This window comes from Mustela lutreola, chromosome 12 (assembly GCF_030435805.1).
Source record: "Mustela lutreola isolate mMusLut2 chromosome 12, mMusLut2.pri, whole genome shotgun sequence".
Classification (NCBI taxonomy): domain Eukaryota; kingdom Metazoa; phylum Chordata; class Mammalia; order Carnivora; family Mustelidae; genus Mustela; species Mustela lutreola.
Genome location: NC_081301.1, coordinates 64,763,640 through 64,785,781, shown reverse-complemented (window position 1 = coordinate 64,785,781; position 22,142 = coordinate 64,763,640). Strand labels below are relative to the sequence as shown.

At 34.9% G+C, this 22,142-nt stretch overlaps 1 non-coding gene across 1 annotated transcript; it reads right to left on the bottom strand.

Moving 5' to 3' along the window:
• Positions 1-4,857: 4,857 nt before the first annotated feature.
• Positions 4,858-4,966, bottom strand: LOC131813327 (U6 spliceosomal RNA). Its single transcript, XR_009346744.1, has one exon. It is a non-coding gene; the product is annotated as a U6 spliceosomal RNA (small nuclear RNA).
• Positions 4,967-22,142: the final 17,176 nt, after the last annotated feature.

Sequence of the window (22,142 nt, the reverse complement as noted above, 5' to 3'; positions counted from 1 at the left end):
CAGCTTGGCACGATCCCAACTTCGCTGATGCTTCCTCCGAAAGGCTTTGGATGTTCGCTCTGTCGCATCAGGTAAGAAGAGTCGCGGGAGAGCTGGTGTCTCTTGGACCTTGCATTCCCGGGCTCCATGTTGGCGCCCTGGGTTCACCCTGCCAGGCCGAACTAAGCAGACACAGTCAAAACCCTGCAGCAGGGTGCGTGGCCTAAGATGGCACTCTATGCACACTAACATCTCCCGGTGTAGGCAAGGCTTGGCCTTTGGCACTGGACCTCAGGCGGATTCGCGGACAAGGCCAGTGCCTTCCCCACAGGAGAGGAGAGGAGACAGGATCCCTGAACACCTCCCGTTCACTGGAATGGGGAGCATTGGGGGATTGTCCCCACTCCTACCCCGCAAACTCCCTGCCACCGTAAGCGCTGTCACATGTTGGAGGAAGATGGCATCTGACTGCCCGTTTCTCGAGGGAGCTGTTTCTGCGAGTTCCGGGTATGGCGCCTGGTAGCTAGCCCAAGTCTGCCCTATGGACAGGTGGTGAAGGAGATGCTGTCCCCTTGGGACCAGAGGCACAGGACAGGCCTGCCTTCTGCCCACACTCCTTCCTCAGAGTGGAGCACGTGTCCCTGCCCTAGTCATCCCCTCATGTCTCCTTAGCAGCCAGGCTTCCATCTCTCCCCACAGGGAGCGGGTGACACTTGTCTTGCCACCGGCCTGCTCTTCCTGCCATGGCAGGCTACCCTGCTTCCCGTCCTTTTCCCGACCACAAGGCCAACGCTCCTTCTCTTCTCTGGGGGCGGCGTGCTGCGCCTTCCCCAGACTTGCTCCTGGGGAGTGCAGTGACAGACGTGTGCAACCACGCTACTCTCTCACATCTCAAATACACAACATAACCCTACACCTAAAGGAGTTGGAGAAAGAACAACAAAGAAAGCCTAAACCCAACAGAAGAGGAATAATAAAGATCAGAGCAGAAATCAATGAAATAGAAACAAACAAAGAAAAACCACAAAAAACCAAGAACAACAACAACAACAAAACAATAGAACAAATCAACGAAACTAGGAAACTGGTTCTTTGAAAGAATTAATAAGATTGATAAACCCCTTTCCATACTTATCAAAAAGAAAAGAGAAAGAACCCAAATAAATAAAATCATGAATGAAAGAGGAGAGATCATAACCAACACCAAAGAAATACAAACAATTATAAGAACATACTATGAGCAACTCTATGCCAACAAATTCAACAATCTGTAAGAAATGGATACATTCCTAGAGACATATAAACTACCACACTGAACCAGGAAGAAATAGAAAACCTGAACTGACCCATAACCAGTACGGAGATTGAAACAGTCATCAAAAATCTCCAAACAGGGTGCCTGGGTGGCTCAGTGGGTTAAGCTGCTGCCTTCAGCTCGGGTCATGATCTCAGAGTCCTGGGATCGAGTACCGCATCGGGCTCTCTGCTCAGCAGAGAGTCTGCTTCCCTCTCTCTCTATCTGTCTACCTCTCCATCTACTTGTGATTTCTCTCTGTCAAATAAATAAATAAAATCTTTAAAAAAAATTCTCCAAACAAACAAAAGCCCCGGGCCAGATGGCTTCCCATGGGAATTCTACCAAACATTTAAAGAAGAATTAATTCCTATTCTCATGATACTGTTCCAAAAAAATAGAAATGGAAGGAAAACTCCCAAACTCTTTTTTTTTCTGAGGCCAGCATCACCTTGATCCCAAAACCAGACAAGGATCCCATCAAAAAAGTGAACTACAGACCAATGTCCTTGATGAACACAGATGCGAAAATTCTCACCAAAATAATAGCCAATAAGATTCAACAGTACATTAAAAGGATTATTCACCACGACCAACTGCGATTTATTCCAGGGCTACAAGGTTGGTTCAACATCTGCAAATCAATCAATGTGATACAACACATCAATAAAAGAAAGAACAAGAACCATGTGATACTCTCCATAGATGCTGAAAAAGCATTTGGCAAAGTGCAGTATCCCTTCCTGATTAAAACTCTTCACAGTGGGGGCGCCTGTGTGGCTCAGTGGGTTAAGCCTCTACCTTCGGCTCAGGTCATGATCCCAGGGGCCTGGGATCGAGTCCTGCCTTGGGCTTTCTGCTCAGCAGGGAGCCTGCTTCTCCTCATCTCTCTCTCTGTCTGTCTCTCTGCCTATTTGTGATCTCTCTCTCTGTCAAATAAATAAATTAAATCTTAAAAAAAACTCTTCAAAGTGTAGCGATAGAGGGCACATATTATCAATATTATCAAAGCCATCTATGAAAAACCCACTGCAAATATCATTCTCAATGGAGAAAAACTGAATACTTATCCGCTGAGGTCAGGAACACGGCAGGGATGTCCCTTATCACCACTGCTATTCAACATTGTACTCGAAGTCCTAGCCTCAGCAATCAGACAACAAAAAGAAATTAAAGCCATCCAAATTTTGCCAAATTGGCAGAAGAGAAGTCAAACTATCCCTGTTTGCAGATGATATGATACTGTATGTGGAAAACTTAAAGGACTCCACTCCAAATCTGCTATAACTTGTATAGAAATTCTGTAAAGTGTCAGGATATAAATCAATGAACAGAAATTGGTTGCATTTTTTTATACCAACAAGACTGAAGAAATAGAAATTAAGGAGTGAATCCCATTTACAACTGCACGCAAAACCCTAAGATACCTAGGAATAAACCTAACAAAGAATCTATACTCAGAAAACTCTAAAGTACTCATGAAAGAAATTGAAGAAGACACAAAGAAATGGAAAAATGTTCCATGCTCCTGTATTGGAAGAACAAATATTGTGAAAATGTCTATGCTACCTAAAGCAATCTACACATTTAATGCAATCCCTATCAAAATCCCATCCATTGCTTTCAAAGAAATGGGACAAATCATCCTAAAATATATATGGAACCAGAAAATACCTCGAATAGCCAGAGGAATATTGAAAAAGAAAGCCAAAGTTGTTGGCATCACAATTCCAGACCTCAAGCTCTATTACAAAGTTGTCATCATCAAGATAGTAGGGAACTGTCCCCAAAACAGACATAGATCAATGGAACAGAATAGAGAGCCCAGAAATACACCCTCAACTCTATGGTCAACTAATCTTCAACAAAGCAGGAAGGAATGTCCTATGGAAAAAAGACAGCCTCTTCAACAAATGGTGTTGGGGAAATTGAACAGCCACACGCAGAAAAATGAAATTGGACCATTTCCTTACACCACACATGAAAATAGACTGGAAATGGATGAAGAAGCATAAAGTGAGAAAGGAATCCATCAAAATCCTTGAGGAGAGAACAGGTAGCAACCTCTTTGACCTCAGCAGCAGCAACTTCTTCCTAGGAACATCGCCAAAGGCAAGGGAAGCAAGGGCAAGAATGAACTACTGGGATTTCATCAGATCAAAAAGCTTTTGCACAGCAAAGGAAACAGTTAACAAAGCCAAAAGATGACTGTCAGAAGTTATCTGGGAGAAGATCTTTGCAAATGACATACCAGATAAAGGGCCAGTATCTATCCAAAATCTATAAAGAGCTTATCAAACTCAACACCCTAAGAACAAATAATCCAATCAAGAAATGGGCAGAGGACATGAACAGACATTTCTGCAAAGAATACATCCAAATGGCCAACAGACACATGAAAAAATGCTCCACATCACTCGGCATCAGGGAAATACAAATCAAAACCGGAATGAGATACCACCTCACACCTTTCAGAATGGCTAAAACTAACAAGTCAGTCAATGACAGATGCTGGCGAGGATGTGGAGAAAGGGCAACCCTCCTACACTGTACGTGGGAATGCAAGCTGGTGCAACCACTCTGGAAAACAGCATGGAGGTGCCTCAAAAAGCTGAAAATAGAAGTACCCTATGACCCAGTGATTGTAGTACTGGGTATATACCCTAAAGATACAAACGTGGCATTCTGAAGGGGCACATGCACCCAAGTGTTTATAGCAGCAATGTCCACAATAGTTAAACTATGGAAAGAACCTAAATGTCCTTCAACGGATCAATCAATAAATAAGATGTGGTATATATGTAAAATGGGATACTGTGCAGCCATCAAAAAAATGAAATCCTGCTATTTGTGATGACATGGATGGAACTAGAGGGTATTATGCTTGGCGAAATAAATCAATCTGAGAAAGACAACTATCATATGATCTCCCTGATATGATGAAGTGGAGATGCAACATAGGCGGTTTCGGGCGTACGAAAAGAAAAATAAAAGAAGATGGGATTGGGAGGGAGACAAACCATAAAAGACTGAATCTCACAAAACAGAATGAGGGTTGCTGGGGGGAGGTGTGTTGGGAGAGGATGGTGGGGGTATGGACATTGGGGAGAGCAGGTGCTATGGTGAGTGATGGTGACTGCGGTGAAATGTGTAAACCTGGTGATTCACAGACCTGTACCCCTAGGGATAAAAACACATTATATGTTTATAAAAAAATTTTAAAAAATAATTTAAAAAATCCATTAAAGAAAAAACACATATTGCAAGCCCAAGCCCAGAGCTAATCTCATATTCAATCAAAAAAGTTTGAAAGTTTTCCCCTTAAAGATCAGAAAAAAGACAAGTGTGTCCACTTTCACTACTCTCATTTGACATAGTACTGGATGTCCTAGCCAGAGAAACAAGGAACACAAAGAAATAAAAGACTCCAAAAAAAAAAAAAAAGGAAGAAGTAAAATTTTCTTTTTTTGGATAACATGAACTTACATGTAAAAAAATCCTAAAAACTTCACAAAAAATTTTGAATAAACAAATTTAATAAAGCTGCCAAATACAAGATCAATATATAAAAGACAGGAATTTTGTTTTGTTTCGTTTTTTTAAAATAGTTTTTCATGTCATCCTTGCTCAGTGATCACGCTAATCTTCTCTGCATCATTCCAATTTTAGTATATGTGCTGCCAAAGTAAGCACAAGACAGGAGCATTTTAACACTCTAATGATGAACTATCTGAAAAAATAAAGAGAACAATCTAATTCACAATAGCATCAAAAATAACAAAATACTTAGGAAAAGATTTAACTAAGAAGATGAAAGATCTGTACCCCATAAACTATGACATTGATAAAGAATTTGAAGGAGACATAAATGGAAAGATAGCTCATATTTATGAATGGTAAGAATTAACATTGTTAAAATGTCCATACTACCGAAAACCATCTGTAAATTCAATTCCTATCAAAAATCCAATGTTAGGGGCGCCTGGGTGGCTCAGTGGGTTAAGCCGCTGCCTTCGGCTCAGGTCATGATCCCAGGGTCCTGGGATCGAGCCCTGCATCAGGCTCTCAGCTCAGCACGAAGCTGCTACCTCTTCTCTCTCTGCCTGCCTCTCTGCCTGCTTGTCATCTCTCTCTGTCAAATAAATAAATAAAAAATCTTTTTAAAAAATCCAATATTTTTTTTTTACAGAAGTAAAGAATCCTAAAATTTATATGAGACCATAAAAGACAACAAATAATTAAAGCAGTTCTGAGAAAGAATGAAGAAGCGAAATTACACTTCTTGATTTGAAACTATACTACAAAGCCCTCATGCTCAAAACAATAAAGTATACTGGCATAAAAACAGACCAGTAAACAAGTAGAACAGAATTGAGAGTCCAGAAATAAATCCTTTCATACAGTCACCTAATATTTGACAGGGGCCAACATATATAATGGGTAAAGATAGTCTGTTCAATAAATGATATTTAAAACTGAATAGTCACATAAACCAGCATGAAACTGGAACCTTATATCACTCATAAATCTTAACTTGAAATAGATTAAAGACTTAAATGTGATGCATGAAACTAAATTTCCTAAAGGAAAACATAGGAAAAATTCTCCTGGACATTGGTCTTGCCAATAGTTTTTTGGATACCAGGCCAAAAACACAAGCAAAAAAAGCAAAAATAAATACATGGTATTACATCAAACTAAAGTTTCTGCATTGCCAAAAAAAACCAAAAGGGAATGAAAACACAATCCACAGAATGGAAGAAAATACTTACAAATCTTATATCTGAAAAGAGGTTAATAACCAACAGATACAAATAGAAAAAAATATATAATTTAAAAAATAGCAAAAGGATATCAATAGACTTTTTTTTCAAAAAAGTTATATAAATGACCAACAGGAGCATTAAAAAGTGCTCAACGTAAAAACTCAGGGCAAAGTCATTATGTTGTTGTTGTTGTTGTTTACCTCTGAAAAACACAACAAGATATTACTACCTATTAGAATATATAAAACCAAAAAATTAAAACTGACAAATTTTGGTAAATATTGGGGAAAATGGGGAACTTATGTACTGTGATAGGGATATAAATTTGTATGGAAAACAGTATGGAGATTATTCATATTATTAAAAGTAAAATCACCAAATGATTCAGTAATCCCACCTCTAGGTATATATCTAAAGGAAACGAAGTCACTATTCGAAGACATATCTGCACTCTTATGTTCATTATAAAATTATTAACTCTAAGCAAGAGATGGAAATAACTTCAGTATCCATATTGGGTGAATGGATAAAATAAGTATGGTAAATATATACTATGGAATACTACTGAACCATGAAAAATTAAGAAATACTGCCATTTACAACAGCATGGATGGATCTTGAAGGTATTATACTAAGTGAAATATTTCAAAGATTTTATATATATTTTAATTTATGTATTATGATATCCCTTACATACAGAATCTGAAGAAGAAGCAAACTAATGGAAACTTAGAGTTGAGTTGACAAGAGGTGAACCTGGGGTGGAATAAGGTGGTCAAAGGGTACAAACTTGCAACTATAATATGAAAAAGTTCTGGGGATCTAATGTACAGCATGATGATCATAGTTAATAATATATACATACATTTTTATTGTGCTTCCCTTTATTAAACTTTGCATATATCACATTCTTACAAGTTGAAAGTTTATAGCAATCTTGTATAAAAGAGGTCTGCTGCCACCATTTTTCTAACGACATTTGTTCATTTTGTGTCTCTCTGTCACATGTTGGTAATTCTTGCAATATTTCAAGTTTTTTCATTTTTATTGTATTTGTTATGGTGATCTGTGATCAGTAATTATGACCCACTGAAAACTCAGAACTAGTTTACTTAAGGTATATACCTTGTTTTTTCTTAAAGGCATAATGCTTTTGAACAGTGCAGTATAGTGTTTATTTTTTATATGCACTGGGAAACATAATTTTTTATTTGCACTGGGAAACCAAAAAAAATAATAATAATAATTTGACTTAGTTTATTGAGATAATCACTTTATTGAGGCGGTCTGGAACAAAACCCACAAGACCTCTGAAGTTTATCTCTACTGTACTATATACATAAAAGTTGTTAAGAGAGTAGATCTTAAAATTCCTTACCATACATGCATAAAAAACAGTGGCAACTATATGAGATAGTAGATGTATTAACATTTTTATGTAGATTATATTGCAATACAGATGTATGCCAATTTATCAAATTGTACAAAACTTACACAATGTTAAAAGTTTGCAATGTTATAAGAAATCATTTCTTATATTTACAAATTATAATATGTCGATAATTTTTCAATAAAGCTGGAAAAAACTTTTTGTAGAATTAATCTATTTTTCAAAAAAGGAAGTAAGGAAGTAGAAACTGCATCTAACTCTGAAATAATCGAATATAAAATCCATTTTAGTTCTATACACTGGGACAAAAACTATTACTTAGTTTACAATGAAGGAGTACATAGGAAGCATGAAGGATGGTCTATAAATAAGGCTGAAAGAGCTCAGTTTTAAGGTTTAAATTTAAAATCTTCTTTTGAAATACTAAACTGACCACCCAGTTTTCCAAACATAAATGTCTTAACTGCATGAATTTATTTCATACAACTCTATCATCTAGTTTCATAAGAAAGCAGCATGCAAATTTTGAATAAGACAGACTTGCTTAAGTTTCTTTATGTTCAACAGTAAAGGATACTTCCCTAAAAAGAAGAAAAATCAGCGTATTTATTATGATAATTATTATTCATAATGAGATTCATATTGAATTAGGGAATATATATCCTCAGAGGGGGTAAAGTAAAATGAAATTTATTTTGGTAAATGTGTCTATGAATAGTCAATACAATGCCTCAATATAAATGAATATTATCATTTTGAACAATTTAATTACTATTATTAGAATTATTATAAGTATAAAAATAGCTATCATTTTAGCATGGAATATGAGATTCTCATGCTCCATGCTTCATCACATCCACACAACAATTCTGCATAATAAGTATTATCATCACCATTTCATGGGTGAAAACACTGAGGCTAACACATTTAGATAACTGGTTTATGATTACATGGCTAGTAAGGATGCATCACACTAATTTAGGCTTTATGATTTCAGAACTGTACTCTTTCCACTGCACATTCTATTACTCTGTAAATACTTGGCTTGTTTTCATTTAGTTCTTTAATTGTATTCATGTGGTGATGGCTTAAAGCTTCATTTAAAGGAAGCTTAAAAAATTCATTTAACCAAAAGCTCCCAAGAATTAAAAATGTCATGGATATCATTAGTTAATGGGTAACTATATATTTTCCACTCTAGTGAGATAACAATCAGAGTATTTTTCTAAGTTTTAGTCTCTGAGTGTTCAAAAGGACTTTGTTAAAATAGAAATATTTAGACAAAGGTGATCAAAAGTCTGGATCAGGTCACCTTAAGATAAATATTAGGAAACTGAGGAAACAAATGGAGATTTGAACACTGAGCTATGATATAATGAATGGTTTAAAGTATTTAGTAGAGCATAGAAAAGCCCTTTAAAGCCTGGGCTTAGCCTAGCATTGCAGCTTCTGGGATATCTGTCTATCTATCATCTACCTAGCTATTCATCTATCTATCTATCTAGATGTAAATTTGAAAACTTTTTCAACTTAAAGATTTTGAGAAATAGAACATAATTAGCACCATAGAAGATCTGTTTATGATAACAACCTAGCCCCTCCTCCCAGTTTGTTAATATTCTCTCTTATTTAATGTAACATTGTGCAAATAGACCACTACTGATCTGCCATTATGAATGAAATAACTATAATCATCTGTTTGCATATCCTGGTGAAAATATTCATTTAGTTCCATGTTGTATTTCTAGGAATGGACCAAATTTTTTTTTTAATTTTTAAGTTTTCTAAATATTGTCCAACTTACCTCATATGTTTTTATTATGTGCACTGTCATTCCTTCACATTCTTGCAAGACATTTTCACTGTTGCCCAATATGGTAAGTGTGTAATAGTATGTCATTCCAGGTTTTCATTTATTTTTAATTTAATTTAATTGAATTCCAGATTCATAATAAAGATAAACAGTTTTTATATATGAGTGGCCATTTGGATTACCCTTTCTGTAAAGTACATGCTCAAATCTTTTGATATCTTAACATTGTGTCATACTGATTTCTTGAAGAGTAGATTTTCTGAATGAACTTTTAGCTGTGTAGGTCTTCTCTATTTTATTATGAACTTGTTTTCATTTCAAAATCTTTATATTTATTTTCATAAACTGCTTTTATTTTGTTTTGTCTATTATCTATCTATCTATCTATTTATTTGCAAGCAAGAGAGCGAGCGAGCAAGTGAGAGCATAGGGAGGGATAGAAAAAGAAGGGAAAAGAATCTTAAGCAGGCTCCAGGCTCAGCACAGAGCCCAACACTGGGCTCTATTTCACAACCCTGACATCATGACCTGAGCCAAAATGAAAGAAAGAAAATAAAAATAAGGTGTTAAAAAAAAAGGAAAAAGAATTGGAGGTTTAATTAAGTGAGCCACCCAGGCACCCCTGTGGTATCTTAAATTAGCTGTCATATCTTTAAAGTTCTAGAGTATCCATTTAATTCATTTATAAAATCTTTCTCAATATCATTTTTAGTTTCAGTTTTTTGTTCAATTTGCTTCCCCTCTCATTTCTTTGAGCAGAGTAATCAAGCCATTTTACAATCTTTATTGATCATTTTAACATCATACGTAATCCCATTTTGTCTATCAAATATTGTTAATGGTTTTTCTCTGTGTGCTCTGTTACATTTTGCTATGTTCAAGGCATTATATTTGAAACTCTTATTGAGTAGGGATAATTAAGAGCTATAATAATGGTATGGTCCTCCTTGGCAGGATTTTCTCTTATATCTGAGACTCTACAAGACAATCATATTCCAAATTCAGTGATTGACTTTCTCAGTTTACACAGAAGGCAAGGTAGGCTATAGTCTTATTTCTGCTTCTCCTTGTGCTTTGGGGATCTCAACTTAAATTTGCGTTGTACCAAAGTTTTCAAATTTGATTGCTGCTGGATTTTGAATTTTGTTTCTCTAGTATCAAGTGTCTATTAAAAACACAGTTCAGAGTGTTTTAGAAGTTTAAAATGCTCTCATAGATAAAATGGCTTCAGGCATATATCTCTAGACTCTCATTGTGTTTCGTATTTTGACCCAGTAATCCCTCACTTATTTTTATAATCATTCTGATATTTTTAACTTTAAAAGCTATTTTGTCTGGATTTTTAAGTTGTCTTAAGTAGGAGTTTTTAGATCACCATTACTAGAAGCAACAACAAATATACATGAAAATTTCTGCAGTAGTTTATCACATCTTTATGGCTTTGAACTTCCATAAGCTGAGGCATCCTTCTCTAATCACTTAGGCTAACTCCAATTTACCCTTTAAAACAACACAAGAATTGCTTCATTTAAGAACATGTTCAGGGATGACTCTTCCCCACTGTTCTTACCAACATTCCCACACACTCTTTGCTACCCACACCTTGTTTATGAACTTTCATTAGGTATATCAGCATCACCAGAATTTTGCTCTATTGTATTTTTGTCCTTTAGAGCTTTAGTTAAATATGAATTCCATAGAAAGTTGTCCCTTTTCTTTCAAACCTGGGTTCGTTATTTCTTCTCATTCTTTGTCAGAGGCTACTTTATTTACAGCTGTATTGTGATTTTGGAGCCTTTACAGTTTTTTGACTGGAAAAATCACCCATCCCTGAGATTTTTACGCAGCTTCCTAGCTGATATTATTCAGAAATCTGTTCAACACAGACTTTTTCAGGGAGCCCCTTTCGGACCACTCAGTTACAAAACCTCTTCTCAATCACTGCTCTTTTTAAAATGTGCTTATTTAGTTCAAATATGCATCACTATTAAAGAAAAACCAGTACGATTTTTTTCTTTTTAAAGTTGGCTTACCTATTATCTATCTCTCCCATTAAAATGATTCCTCTGGGCTGGGGTTTTGTTGTGCTCATCTTAGGCCAGGCACTCAATAAATTGTCTCTGAATGATTGAATTGTTTGACTCTCTTGCTAGATTCTCAACTTCATGAGGCCAAGGATTGTTCTATTCAGTCCTTCTTTATCCTCAATGTCTGTTATATTGCAGTCACTTACGTGAGTAATGGGAAAAATCACAGAAAGAAAGAGTTAAAACTACAGAAAAACCCCATAGGTTCAATAACACAAAGCTTTCTAAAATTATTTAGCCCAAGAATTGAATACTGGTTGCACTTTTGATTTTTTTACATGGTATTGAAATTAATTTAAATGGAAATACTTGAATGGTAGAATTATAAAAAAAAATTATAAAAGCAACTTGCTCCTTAAAGTAAGAATTATATAGGGCATCTCTTCTAGAAGCAAAATTTTCAAATGTCAAACATCTGAAAGCATAGAAGGAGAAGTAAGAGTGTGAATTGTATTTCAATGCTCTTTTCTTTATATTCAGCAAACAGCTTCATTCACACCTTTCCAGTTTTTTCAACTCTTTTGACAAAGCCTTCAGAGGAGCTACTGCTGATGACCATCATCACAGCCTGACAGGAGAAATTTTATAAAGAAAAATAATAGCATGTTTTTCCCAAATTGTTAAGGATATCGTGAAGCTCTGTTGGATTCAAAGGAGGAATGTGCAATTCCATGCTATACATAATAATAACTAATTTTAATAGTGGCTTTGCAATTTTTCAGATATATCCATTTACTGAAACCACTATCAAATAAACAAAAACAAACAAATTAACAGGGGTTTGAGACAGGAATTATCTAATCTAAAAATAGCACATGTTCACAGAATACACAACACATATCCAAAGTACTTCTCTAGGTTTCAAGTAATAGTCAAAACAATAGTAAACATGATTCAGACCCTACCAGTCAAATCATAAATGGGACCTTAACTGTAAATCCTTATCTTTAGATCAAAGCGGGTAATTGGGTGCTGAAGATACATTATAGAACTAATATGTTATAGAACTCCTCTGAAATGAGTCATTTATTCCATCACTTTTCCTGCACAGCTGCTGACCCATGTTTTGGTTCCTGGAAATAGCTGCTACACTGTCACACTTCTTAAAAGCACATATATTGATAACTCTACTCATTCCTCCATTCCTCTGTGACTGTCACTGTGTTAAAATGTGGAGTCAGCTGACTCACTTGTGGTGGTAATAAAGTAGATGAGTTTGCAAAGTATTTTGTTATTTCTAAAGATGCAAAAACCAAATTACATTGAAATCATAAGGGGTGTTTCAGGCAGAGCTGTAGTTTGTGGTTTCTTGTGTAATCCACGGAGATTAGCTCCAACACATATTTAAACTCTCCTCTAGGAGCAACCTTAGTGGTAAAACAAGAAGATAAACAGATGTATACACACCCTGGCACAAAATTATCACTTGTGTTTGGCTTCCTAGTCTCCTCGTGTTACTTATTTATCTTAACTTCTCTCTGAAATCAGGGAACACAGAATCTCAATCAGTTGACATTTTTCTACTGAGTTACCCAATAGTCTGATCATACCCCTAAGACTTTTTTAAATTATTTCACTCATAATCCCAAATCTGCTTTGCTTCCTCATCTTAGTACACTGTAATTTGATTTCAAAATGAGGACAGTTGTCAGTAATGCCACATTCATTCATCTATTTTACAATTCCATGTACTTAGAACTATGAAGATATGTTAATAACATCCATTCCAATAAGCCACCCTAAATTTATTATCATGAAACAAGACCTCAAGAAAGAGAATTCAAAATCATCCATGTATTTTCAATGTATTGCAATAAAGCCTTTATCAATAGACTTCCCTGTGCACATGGTGGTCAAATTGCTGGTGAAAACCAGCCAGATCTATTACAAGCTTTCTCATGGCTTCTAGGAAACCCAAGTGAGCCTTTTTTGATACTGGGAAGGGATAAAGCAGGGAAGGGATAAACAGTGATGTAAGAATTTGCTAGACAAAAGTAATGACTCTCATTACAAAGTGAGTATTTTAAAGCAAAAGAGCCTGTTGGGAATATTGTTTCATAAAATAGTGTTTTTTTTTAATTAACTTTTTAAAATTCAATTAGTTAACATATAGTGTACCATTAGTTTCAAATGCAGATTTCAGTTATTCATCCATAGCATATAATAGCTAATGCTCAGTACTTACTGTTATAGCTTCTTGAAAGCTGAATTTTTACCCCCTGAGCCACCCAGGCGCCCTTGAAAGCAGAATTTAAGATCATATTTTCTGATTACTTCCATGTAGTACAACACTTTCCTGCTAGCAACCTTCAAAACATACTGTTTGTAAGAGGAATTTCTTTAATAATAAATAAATAGGAATTTATTTTAATTTATAATTATATAAAATAAATAGGAATTTATTTAAATTTATTTAAATATTGCACACTGTTTCATTGTTCATAAATAAGGTGATGATATTATAGCCATTAGTTTGTAGCACTGATATATCACTTTCTTTTTACCTCTCAGTGCATTCACTTTGCACAAAATAGATATATATTTTAAACGAATCTGAATCTGTGGCAAACTTTTAAAAAACCCTATACAGTAAAGTTTATCATTTTAAGTAATCTCAATTATCTTCCTCAATTGTGATAGTACATCCTTCTATCCAGGCCAGATATTGTATGAGGGATTTGAAGAGACATACTTTTCTAAATTTCACTTTTCTCATCTGCAAAATGCTGATCATGATCCTACAATAATATATACTTACAATTTTCTGATGAAAATTTATTTATTTATTTTAAGATTTTATTTCTTTATCAGAGAGAGTGGGCGAGAGAGCAAGCACAGGCAGACAGAATTGCAGGCAGAGGCAGAGGGAGAAGCAGGCTCCCGGCCGAGCAAGGAGCCCGATGCGGGACTCAATCCCAGGACGCTGGGATCATGACCTGAGCCAAAGGCAGCTGCTTAACCAACTGAGCCACCCAGGCATCCCTTTTGATGAAAATTTAATCTGTATAAACAATATATTTGCTGTAATGCGTGGTTCATGGAAAACATCTTATTTAATTATAAGCAACAACAGTATTAGAAATTAAGTAAATGTGTCTATAATATTTAAAGTTTTAACACATAATTCCAGTGATTTGCCTTATTTTCTCAAATCCCTTTACCACTTTCATTGACAGAGTCAAATGTACTTTTTCTACCAGTAGGCAACTCTTTGTCTTTTGTCAGAAAGATGGCCTTGTGAATTATTTATAATAGAGATATTAGCAATAATAATAATAATAATAAATAGCAATGAATATGTTTAACAAGTTTTCTTAACTAATTAGGGTTCTTAGACATCAATTAGAGGAACCACCTCTGGAAAGCAAATTAATCTGCAAGACATTCCAGAATTAACAAGTCAGTCAGATACAGGGTTGTCCGCAAACTGAAAGGTGAAGCAAAAGGACTAGGTTTGGAAAATAGGTAATGACAGTGAAAAAAATGATCAAATTTTTGGGCAAAATAAATTCTTAGGTGTCCTTTCAATGGAGTCCTGGGCTTTATGTAGCAGAAACTCTGGAGATTATCTCAATCCATTGGAGTCACCCCGTTTATTAGCTTGCTATTGACAAAGTTATTTACAAACTCTAGAGCAAGAGGTTATAATGTAGAAAACTGATGGTAATGCACAAGATTCTTGTTAACAATAATGCAAGTTAGTGCGTTTTCATTAGAAAACATAAATTCTATATCCCAAATTATGGGCCCAGAGCACTTCTGCTGCACAACTCTGCTTATATCCCAAATAACCATGTGAACTAGTTTTAATATCTGCTTCTCTTATTAATTTTTGAATAAAAATTCTTGACACAAGTATTTTATAATTGTGTGATAATCATGCATTTAATTTCTTGGAGAACAAAACACCTTAGAAGAGAAATGGAAAAACATTTCAACACCTTTATTTTAAGATTCTATAGACAAATGGTCATCAAATTGGTAAGATATGTAAGACTTGAACAAAATTATCAACTAACTAGATATGCTTTATATTACAGAACACTCCCAACAACCGCAGACTACATATATCTTAAGCCATGATTTTCTTTGCAAAGGTCAACATTGATAATGTTCTAGTCATACCTCCGTGTACCAGGAAAGAAGTAGCATATTTCTTGAAAGACGCAGCTATCAAAGCTCCATTGGGAAACCATAAAGATGGAGAAGGGATTTGCAAATTATATATCTGATAATGGACATCAACTCTGATTATTAAAAAACGAATAAAAATAAAATACCTTACTTAACCAGAGTATCCAATTTTACATGTGAAGAAAATTATTGAAGAGACATGTCACCAAAAGGATATAGATGGCTTATAAGCATATGACAAATTTCTCAACATTTAGACATTAAAGAAATACAAATTAAAATCATAATGAGACATGCTTACATATCTATTAGAATGGCTAAAATTAAAAGGCTAATTGTAATTCGTCTGAGCTAGATTGAGAAGTGACAAAAAATCTAAACTGTTGTTGGCATATATCATGATACCACCACTTTGGAAAATAGTTTGAAAAATTTTTTAAATGCAAAATATGTTGCAGTTACACGAATAGCCATTTTACTACTAGGCATTTAACCAAGAGAAACAAACCCTATGTTCGTACAAGAACTTGTATATGAATTTCATAGCAGCTTTATTTTTAAGAATTGGAAACAGTGAAATGTTCATCAATGTCCATCAATAGAGCAAAGACAAATTATGATCTATTCATTAAAGAGAGATTACTATTCAACATCAAAATGAACTATTTACAATTGGAGATTCTCAAAGTAATGGTGCTGAGAAAATAAAAGCTAGGCAGTAAATAGTATATACTGTGTGATTCCATGACTATAAAAAAATCTAGAAAATACAAATTTATATATAGTCACAGTCATCAAATATATTGGTGTGATTTTAGTGCCTTCTTCTGTGCTCCCATAGCTTCCTACACTTGGATCTCCAAGCATTTGTTACACCATGTGAAAATATGAACTCTTTTTCTTTATAATGTCTTACAAGTAAAAGAATCCTTGAAATTTTATGGACATTTGAACTGTCAGTTATTAGCAGAAATTCTATCACACAGTAAATTTCCAAATATAAAAGCCAGAGTTTTACAATGACTTCTAAGCTTTTACATGATCTAGCCACTCATTTAACCTCTGTGACCTCTTTCCCTGCTACTATTCAGTCCCTCACAGTGGCCTCCTTGCTATTCCTCAGATATGTCAGGCACGATCCAACCTTATGGCCTTCAAGATACCAATTCCTTTGTCTGGAGTGACCTTATTGCTGATAGTTCTGGGCAAATTCATCACCTTTACATACCTTTGTTCAGTTGTCAGGTTCATTGTAACTACCCTGATCTTCCTATTAAAATTCTTAACTCCACATCCCCTACCTAGCAACCTTGATTTTTCTCACCCTGACCGAATTTTCGTTTTCCCCATTGTACTCATCATTTTTGAATACACTATGCAATTTTTATTAAGGTTTATAGATTTTAATTGTCTCACCCATTAAAATAAAAGTTCTACAAAGCCAAGTATTTCATTTACCAGTGTAGTCTGAAGTAATATCTGCCATATAATAGGTTCAGGAGACAATTGGTATATTTCAGAAAAAATTAATGTTGAGAGTATACTGAATTTCATAATTCATTTCAATATTTTTTCCAAAAATAAACTATGTGAAACATACCTTAAATTTACTTTCAAAATATATTATAGCATATAATGGCAAAGTAAGACAAAATAAGACAAAAAACAACAAAATAAGACAAAAGCCTTAAAGAAACAATCATATAAATAACCATTTCAAACCTACTTAAAAATTGCATAATACCACACTCCTAGATCCTCTCTGATTGCTCTAAAATAACCCTTCAAAGGAAAAACGTTTTTAAAAATAACAGATATTTTGGCAAATAATTTAATAAAATAAAAGTTTCATTCATCTATGTAGATCATAAAAATGTTTTTAATAAGCATGAAATTATAACTCTGAAGTGTGCTAAAATGAAACCACCTGCTAAGGGTGAGAGAACAAAAATAAACATCATTTTTACAAATAAGAGGAATTTATTAACTTTGAATCAAAGCATGTTGATTTATTCAAACTGGCAATAAAGGAATATGGAAACACAATCCATAGAAAGTCATATTTTAGTTTTCTAAAAGACTTCATAGTAAAGAGTATATATTTTTGAAATGCTACATAATGCTACATAATGACAAGATGACAGGTTGTGACAAATAGCATTTTAAAAACTCTACTCATAATGGAACGGAAGGTGTCATTTCCCTATAATTTTATATATGTCATTAATTTACTATATCTTAATACAACACATTACCAAACAGATGTTCATCAAAGACTAAATCATTTTTAATGGAACATAATAATTTGAACCTACATCTATTAATCATTTTTTTTCGATCTAACATTTATACTCTCGCTAAACATTTTATCAGTTGTCGACAAAATTTAAAAAAATAGAACAAAAAGTTGTGTTTGGAAAAGTAGCTTTTCTTTGAAATTTGCATTTAAATGAAAATATTTGCTGATATTTTCAAAACTTTAAATGTAATTTTATATATATCTGATCTATCAGATGATATAAAATTTTTGGAGAAAATATGACATTTTTTTTTGATCTTGGTTGAAGGTATTAATAAAGAGCAACTGTTTGTATTATTTGTATTGTGATATCTTAGTTAATAAACATGAATAACTGGTATAAAATATGTTTTTTTAAAAATTTTATTTATTTCCTTGACAGTGATCACAGGAAGGCAAAGAGGCAGGCAGAGAGAGAGGAATGGAAGCAGTCTCCGTGCTGAGAAGAGAGCCCACTGTGGGACTCAATCCCAGGAACCTGGAATCATGACCTGAGCCGAAGGCAGAGATTTTAACCCACTGAGCCACCCAGGCGCCCTAAAATATGTTTTTTTTTTTATATAGAATCATAGTTCTTGCCAAAATATGGAACTAGCTGGAACTGAATGCCTCCTTCAAAGTCAGCTCTGGAGAAATTATGCGAGTGTAATATGGAACTATTTCAGATATGAACCAAAAACAAAGAAATGATGATAAATTCCTTAAAAGACTCAAAGTTGCTCTTGACTGGTATGTTTCAAGCTCTATTCCTGGTTTGAGGACAGTTTTTAACAGGCCTGTCACTGTAGAAATCAGCTGGATGTTTAGAGGCTATCAGAATTGTACAAAAACCTTGAAGGGGTAAAGACTTGAAAATTCTTTAGAGAGATTAGCTCCCTAAGGCATTATTCATCCACACATTTTCCTCCAAACAATTAAGGCTGATGGATGAGGGGCACCTGAGGGGCTCTCTCATCACGTGGGTGGTGGGTTAAGCCTCTGCCTTCATCTCAAGTCATGATCTCTGGGTCTGGGATCCAGCCCCACATCAGGCTCTGCTCAAAAGGAAGCCTGCTTCCCTCCCTGCTTGCCTGTCTCTCTGCTTACTTGTGATCTCTTTCTCTCTCTCTCTGTGTCCAATAAATAAATAAAATCTTTAAAAAAAGGCTGATGGTTGCTAAATTATGAAAACTGCTCCCTCCAAATGATGCTTCTTCATAAGGATTTAAGAATTTAAAATTGTAAGAATTTAAAATTGAAACTTGATTGTAGGATTTATCTTATAGAATAACATCAAGTGATGGCAGTTATTATTAGTTCTGAAGTATTTGTGATTCTGAATTCTTGGCCTCATTAGTAAATTTATTTTTAATAAAGTATTATTTAATATATAAGAATATATATAATATGCTATATATAACATATATAATATATATAAGAAATTCATTCATTTATTTATTATTTATTTATTATTATTATGTATTTACTTATTAACCCAAACACAAGAAAATTAATGACCTGATTGAAAAATTGGCAAGGACTGTAACATACACCTCACTGAAGAAGATATTGAGATGGCAATAATGATATGAAAAGATGCTGTGATGATCCACAGCATGTTTAATTAAGGAATTGTAAATTAAAAGAACAATGAGGGGCGCCTGGATACCTCAGTGTGTTAAGCCACTGCCTTTGGATCAGGTCATGATCTCAGGGTCCTGGGATCGAGTTACACGTTGGGCTCTCTGCTCAGCAGGAGCCTGCTTCCCTTTCTCTCTCTCTCTGACTGCCTCTCTGTCTTCTTGTGATCTCTCTCTGTCAAATAAATAAAATCTTTTTAAAAAAATAAATAAATAAATAAAACAATGATATATCACTACACATTTATTAGAATGGCTAAAATCTAAAATACTGACAAAATAAAATGCTTTTGACGATGAGGAACAAGAGAAACACTCATTCATTCTGGTGAGAACACCAAAATGGTGCTACCCTTTGGAGGACAGTTGGGCAGTTTCTTACAAAACTAAACATATTCTTACCATATGATCGAGCAATCGTGCTCCTTGGTACTCACCCAAAAGAGCGAAAACTTTGTGTACACAGAATCCTGCATATAAACCTGTGTTTGTAACAGCTTTACCCATAAGTGCCAAGAGTTGAAAGTAACCAAGATGTCCTTCAGGAGGAGAATGGATAGATAAACTGTGGTCCATTGAAACAATGGGATATGATTCAGCGATAAAGAGAAATGGCTATCAAGCAATGAAAAGACATGGAACAAACTTAAAATCCGTCATAATAAGTGAAAGAAGTCAATTTGAAAAAGCTTCATGTTGCCAGGTTCCAGCTATATGACCTTCTAGAAAAGGCAGAACTATGCAAATGGTATAAAGGTCAGCGGTTTGTAGCAGTTAGGAGAGGAGGAGGATGAACAGGCAGAGCACAGAGGATTTTTAGGCCAGTGAAAATGTTCTGTATGATATGTATGATATTTTAGATACATATCGCTACACAGTTGTCAAAATGCATAAGATACTATACCAAGAGTGAACTCTATGAGAAAAGGTTTTTTAAAGATTTTATTTATTTATTTGACAGGCATCAAAGCAGGCAGAGAGGCAGGCGGGGAAATCGGGGGTTGGGGGAAAGCAGGCTCCCTCTCAAGCAGAGAGTCTGGTCTGGGGCTCGATCCCAGGACCGTGAGATTATGACCTGAGCTGAAGGTAGAAGCCTTAACCCACTGAGCCACCCTGGTGCCCCACCAAGAGTGAACTCTAATGTAAACTGTGGACTTTGGGGTGATAATGATGTGTCAGTGTAGGGTCAGTGAGCGTGAAAAATTATCACCGTGGTACAGGATGTTGATAATGGGGAAGGCTGTGTGTATGTGGGGTAAGGGAATTTTACTTTGACCCCAAACTACTCTAAAAAATGCAGTCTGTTAAAAAAAAAAACTTATAATGCAATATAATACAAAACAAGAATGCATATCAAGAGAGAAATAATGTTTAAAGAGAACGAAGAACTTCAGTAATGTGTACCTAGGGATTTTGATTGCACATTTGTAGGAAGTTCACATTGTCATTAGCAATTGTTTATCTGTGAAGTAGAAGTAACATAAAGAGTGATGAAAACTCAAAAACGCAACCCTAAAAAAATGCCATCTATGGGCTCTTAAAAAATGGAAAAAAATTTGCTTGGCTTTTTAAGCGTTGTGGGGAATGAAGGGACAGAATTTAAATTCAGCTTTATAAAAGATTGGATAATATGCTTCTACAAAGAAGACTCCTCTGAGTAACATAGAAATGAACATGGTAGCAGAAAGTGGAAAAAAGGTTACATCTCTTGTGAGCTCACGTTCTCTGAAACTCTGTCACTTAGTGGAGACAGTAACTGTTCAATGAATAGCAAATGGAAGTCTTTCAGATTCCCGGGATTTTCACTAAGAATCGTGAATGGATTTTTTAAAAAATATATAAAGAATGTCTACAGTGCAAGTACCTGCAAATAATTGACATTTTGGAGAGAATATTTTAATCAGCAGAGAAGGTAAAAATGAAAAAAGTTGCACAATCTGAGTAAACATATGGGATTAAAAATAAAAGATAAAAAAAATTTTTTAAAGGACTTTTTTTTTAAAGGACTTTAAACAAAAGTCCTTTTTAAGAGACAGTTGGCTGTTTAAACAAAAAGTACAACTCACTAAGAGAATCACCGCATTATTTACTGGGGTAGAAGGACCTGAAATGTGGAAAGGCCCATTCTGCAGAGGAAAAAATAGAATCACTAACAGGCCTCATGCCTTGCACAGGCAGTGGCTAGAATCCCTGCCCCATGAGACCCTGTGCTAGAAGGCCGCTAGAACCATCTCAACTATATTAGTCTTTCTTGGAAGCCAACAAGTATGTGCCCAGTTAAGAGCACGGTAACAATAAGTCACGTTAAGTTATAATGATTATAGATATCTTTAAAAGCCTTGTCAAGTTCCTTTTTGAGTAACCCTCACCCCACCCTTAGAGAAATTTATCTGTGGTTCACCTCTTTGAAATACCTCATTGTTGTTCCACATTTACCATAGCCACCCCCCCCCAAAAAAGCTTTATATTAACAAAGTGTTCAGAAGGGGGTGCCACTGTAAACAATGAGAGTTTTCGCTGCCTGGACAGTTTTGATGAAGAAACAGCTGAAACCAATCAGGTCAAAAGAGCCAAGGGCTGGAGGGATTTTTAAAATTACAAAAACCGAACCAAATCAAACCAAAACAAAAATCAAAATCAATGGCCAAGATTTCAAGTTTGCTACTAAAGGTATGACATTCTCCTAAGACATGCGTGTGACTTGATTAATATATTTATATATTTATATTTGAAGAAGAAGGAACTATTTGATGCAGCAAAT